Source organism: Cottoperca gobio, chromosome 1, assembly GCF_900634415.1.
Source record: "Cottoperca gobio chromosome 1, fCotGob3.1, whole genome shotgun sequence".
NCBI classification, from domain to species: domain Eukaryota; kingdom Metazoa; phylum Chordata; class Actinopteri; order Perciformes; family Bovichtidae; genus Cottoperca; species Cottoperca gobio.
Window position 1 is genome coordinate 26,545,062 of NC_041355.1, and position 6,000 is coordinate 26,551,061.

The following is a 6,000-nucleotide window of genomic DNA, read 5'->3' on the forward strand; positions in this document are numbered from 1 at the left end:
GTGATGTCATTAAGAGGGCCATAGTCAATGCAAGGTGTCAGCGACCCCTCCTTCTTACCCACAAAGAAAAAAAACCCTCCTGCAGGGGAGGAGGAGGGATGAATGATCCCCGACTTGAGCGAGTAAGAGATGCATTCGTCCATCGCTGGTCTTTCTGGTCCCGAGATGGAATATAATCGCCCTCTGGGAATGGGTGCTCCCGGCAGCAGGTCAATGGGGCAGTCATAAGGGTCGGTGAGGGGGTAGCGACATGGCTTTGGCTTTGTTAAACACCTCTCTTAAATTATGGTAACATGAGGGTACTTGACAGGTCAGGATAATCGAGGTGATCTACATCACATTAGGTTTAACAGGTGTGTGAGAACCTTTGCATCTGCCCTGTCAGGAGGTGTATCTGCAAGGTAACAGAGACTTGGAGCTCTGTTTGACAATCTGATAGGTCCTTCATTTCTCAACTGACTGATACCAGCTGATTCTCAAGCTGGTGGATCATGACGCCCTGGAGTGATAGGGCGTCCTAAAACTTTGTGGAGTTGACTGAGTCCATTCTGGCCAGTTTGTTCTGTAATGACCTCGGACACAGGGAAGGAAGACTCAAATGCACGACACAGGAGACTGATGTAAAGTATGAAAATAAAATACTTTACTCACTATAAAAGGTAGCACAAACTCAAAAGACTGTATACAGGAGGATACACCAAAACAACTGCTGAAATGCTGGTTTAATACACAGGGAGATGACAAGACGAACTGGCACAAGACAAGGGGAGACAGGACTATTTATACATGAGGTGAGTGGGCACAGGTGGAAACAATTAGGGGCAGGGCATTCGCTGACGATGGCGGGAAACCACACAAAAGCAGGAAGTAAAGGGATCTTGAATGAGAGACAAGAGGTAGGCACATAATAAAACAGGAAGTGAAATGACAGACAGTGACTGACAAACTCGACAAAACATAATACATCATTGTAGTGCAACATTATTATCAACCCCTTTTTATGATTTTATTAATAGTTTTATTGATTTTAATTAACATTTGTATATTTGTATATTTGTATATTTAATATTTACGACAAAGAAAACACAAGACTGCGGCAAGCAAACTAAATAAAAGGGCAGTGGGTGGAGCCAAATCAATGACACAATAAAATAACAGGATCACAGCAACTTTCCTGACAAAAAGTAAAATAAAACAAAACCTGACTGACATCACCAATCTTACCTGTTACAACAAAACACAGAGGAAGCTACCAGATCCCAAAACTCAAACTTATGGCTGTGGTCTTCGCTGATCGAGTTGACAAGATGCTCAGGAGAGAGCTGCAGCTTGATTTGACACCATCCATTTTATTGACCGACAGCATGGCCGTGTTGAAGTATGTCGCAAATGAAACCAAGAGATTTTATACAGTCCTTTTATTTTCATTAAAGAAACATTGCCAAACTTCCTCTTCTTTCCAACAGCTCAAACTAACCATTCCCTATCTTGAACATTGTAATGCACTGTATCCATGTTTAAGCCAAAAAAGCCATTAACATCTACAATTAGCTAAATATTCTAGTGCACAGTTACTCCACGGCATCCCCATATAGCCCCGATACTGGCTTTTGTTACACTGGCTGATGAATTTAGGAGTTATTCTAAAATCATTCAAATTTACGGTGGCCCTGAAGGTCAAAACACAATGACATTTCATAAAACACAGCAACATTTCATAAAACACAAAAACATGTGAAATGTTGTGTTTTTATATTTGTGTTTTATATTTATGTCACAATCTCAATTGTGAAATTGGATATTTGATATGGAAGAAAGCAGGTTGACAAGAAATATATTTAAATGGGATAAACAATCTGTTCGCTCTTGGCCTAGACATGTCTGCACATTTTTCTATAACTAGGGGGTTTGGTGAGGCATTTCTCCAAAAGGCAAGTTTCAGTATAAAGATCAATTGGCTTATGATATATGGCCCAAACCAAAACTGTGTGTATTTAGGGTGATAAAATATATAAACATAGTACTGAGAATTTTGTTGTACATATATAATTTATCTAAAAAGCAAAGATCCTTATGTGCCCAGCTGAGATCTGGTATTTTGCCACTTGTTGAAACTGCATGGTGTGTTTAAGTTTAATTTTGTTTTCTTTTGCCCTTTTTACTTGGAACTGCGCAATAATTTGTTTAATAAAATAAAAATATATATTGATTTTGTAAATAAAGATGGTGCCTAAAGATTGAGTTTAAATATGAAAAATTGAGTTTAGCTAGTTACTCTAGGTATGTAGCAGTCCTTTTTAGTGTCAGTTTGAAAAAAAAAACTTTTTTAAATCAACTGTGTCTTGTTATCCTATTGCCATTCTTCAAGAAAGAAAAGGATAACTTCTACACCCTGCTCTCTTTCAACTAAAGTCGACTATCGATGTTTTCTTCTACTGCCATACAAGGACCTGCCGCCCTTAAACCCGCCACTGACGCGAGACAACGGCCCCGTTTTTGTCTGAGCATGAAGAAACGGCAAATGTGTGAAGACAGATTAGATGGACTAATCACACACTTAAGTTTGTTTAGTTGTAGTTTTCATAACTGCTTCTTTGCTGTAGTCGTAGAATATAGGTTTATTGATTGTAGTCTTATTGATCGTGATTGATATTACTAAAGTTAAATCAACTTTCTTGTACTTAGCAGTTGAGCAATTGTCTGTGATTATTTGTGTTATGATAATAGCTGGTTGTGAAAAACGTAAAGAAACTGGAGGTTGTGCGTACAGTGGGATGAGGTCTGGATGAAATATAGTTTGTGTTCAGTGTCAATGACAAAACAATGAGAAGCTTTCTTTTCAATTTTGTATGCACTTTTGACATGGCCCCCAACTTTAGCTCACTATTTCACAATCCTATATTTGTATCAGAATACTGTACTCATACCTGAGTATATCCCTATGTCCATACACGTGCTATATGATTAAATTTAGCCTAAAGTATTTTTTGTAGTTAAGAAAAATCCATTTAATTTAACATGTTGTGCTCTGATGGACATCAACCCATCTGTAACTTCAGAAAGCCAATTGCAAATTTGAAAAAATAGATAGCAAAATAAGCTTCCAAAGACTTATACTTTATTAAACAACTTCATACGTAAAGAGTACTCCTAAACATACAGGATTAACAAATCACTTATGCAGTGAGGTAGACAAAATAAACATAATTAAAATGGACTGACAGATACATAGGCTACTCACAAGCGGGCACACACACACACACACACACACACACACACACACACGACCAAACACATCTCCTTTTAGGTTTGCGCCTGGAAGAGATAATTAGACAATTCTAATCACAAAACTACATTTGAAGGCATCAGCTCTGAAGTAACCCTCCCTCACCTATCAACAGAACAACGTAATATAAATGTATTGTGATGTTGTGGTTTTAGCTGACTAATGTTAGCTAACATTAGCTTGATTATTAACGCGAACAAATTGGTAGCTCGTGTTGAGTTCGTTGTTTTGGAGATGGAGTTTCTACATTGAATCAATTCAGCAAAACCTCTCAATGTTCTCGAAGCATTTATTAAAGTGATAATGACTGCATAGAAATTACACACAGTCATGGACAATTCAGCGTCACTGTTACGCTCCCTATTAGTCTAGGAGGGTGGGGAAGTAACAACTAGAAATTGATAACCCAGGTGAAGAAAGGGAGAACGAGGCAACCAATTTGCAAAAGAAAACAAGAGCATTTAATTCATATACAAAGAGAAAAGCTCCCCAACCAATACACAAAAGGACAACTGAAAACAACTTTCTTAACGGAAAGCGACACACCAGATATGGTAAAGCTAAGTCAACAATTCTGCTAACACAGCTCCTTAACAACTCCAACACAGTAGAGAACAAACACCAAAATCCTGCAACCAGGCAGAAGGAGAAGAGAGAGCTTGGCCCTTTCCCAGCCTTTTGTGCAGGCACTGATTTCGGATTGCTGGCACCTGAGGGAGATGCACCTGGGGAGAGTGTAAGCAGAGGGAGAGAGAGAGAGACACACCCACACACACCACAGCACGCAACACACACCACAGCACGTAACACCCCCTCCCTTAAAACCAAACATGTGTTTGGCCACAATTAAACAATACCCCCACTCATTTTGGAAATGTACGATGAGGATCTCACCCACGGAAGAGTGCATCCGCCACCAAATTGTCAGCTCCCTTCTTGTGTTTTATTATGATGATAATTTTGGGCCATGTGATATAATAAACTTCTAAATGTATTGACATGTATTTGTTTACCTCAAATATGTAATAGTCACCTATTTTATGTATTAGTATTACACTGAATAGTATTATGCGTTTGTAGCTAGTTGCTAACTTAGGACCAAAAAGTATTAAGCACTGAATGTATTCACAAGTCAGGTAAAGGTTTCCCTAGAGTGAGTCATACAGGAATGTCCTCCTGTCCTTCTTATTACGTGGGCTTTAGAAGAATTTAGGGATGACATCAAACAATGAGATGAGGACATGAGAAGTCAGCTAACGCTTTAATGTGGACTAAGGACTAATGAAACTGATAAGACCGCAGCTGTGTGTATTCTTTATGCTGCTATTATCAGTTTGAATAAATACTTTAAGATAACTTAGAACTAAAAAGTTTGCTGGTTTGATTCAATGTCGACAGCCCGTTACAGCCAACAGGGCCCAAGGCATCAATCGCTGATTATGGTTGAACATCTGAGAGACAAGTGGGTTGGGGTCTGTGTACACCACCACCGACAATGTACTGGAGCCAACATACACTTCAAAATGTTGCAGGGCAAGGAGTATGGCCAGAGTCTCCTTCTCAATGGTGGAGTAGTTTAGCTGAGTTTTATTTCATACAAAGGATGATCAATAAAACTCACACAAATACAGGTTTGTAAGGTCTGCTGTGCTGCTCCCAGAAGTAACTCTCCCAGCCTCCGTATTTATACATATTCACAGGATCAGGTCTCAGACTTGCTAATTCAATAGTCTCCGCTATCAGATGTGCTAATTTACCAGTCTGAGAGCCTGTTCTTTAGAAAGTGCAGTTCACCTCCTGTCCCCTGCTGGGCTTAACACTTCTTTGTTAACCCTGTCTTGTCTTCTGCCCTGTCTCCTGTCTCATGCTGTGCTTTACACTCGGTATTACAATAAGTATGACCTGTATTTTCCTATCACTTACCCAAATAGGTAACAGTTGCCTTACCAAACTCACACTTGGCAATATTTAATGTCAGCGAAGCCTCTGCAAGTCGCTGAAACACACATCTAAGACTGGCGATATGATCAGACCATTCATCTGAAAACACCACAATATCATCAAGGTGCGCATTACAGTGGGGCACATCCCCTAACACCAAGTGCATGTTGCTTGATTGTAAAAGCACTGCCAACATCAATATCGTGTTTTAGCACACTAGTACAAGACGGCACATCACTAAACAAGGTTTGGTAGGAGTGAAACAAACCAATTATATCATCTCTTTGACCTTCTGGGAGATACCCAAGATTAGAATCTACACCCAACAGAAACTCTGAATTTGACAACCTACCACACTGCTGATCACCCGATAGCACTGTCAGACCATCATCAGACATGGGCACTGCACAGATTAGAGAAGTAGCCTCCTTGGGAGCAGTTGCCTCCATATCCATTTTCTGCTCCCCCTGGGTAGCTTCTCTGGAATAATAGAGCTTTCGCATGTTAATATGGCACAACCGGGTTTCTCTTCTATGCTCAGGTGTATGAATGAGGTAATTAGTGTCGGACAGTTCTCGGTCAATCACATAAGGACCTGCGAAACATGCGTTGAGGGCAGAACCAGGCACAGGCAACAGAACTAGCACTTTCTCACCGGGCTGGAACTGTCGCTCAACTGCTCTTCTATCAAACTGCTTCTTCATGTTGTCCTGAGAAGAAGAAATGTATCACTTTTAATGGGCCACGAATAGCAAATAGGACGAAAGGCACAC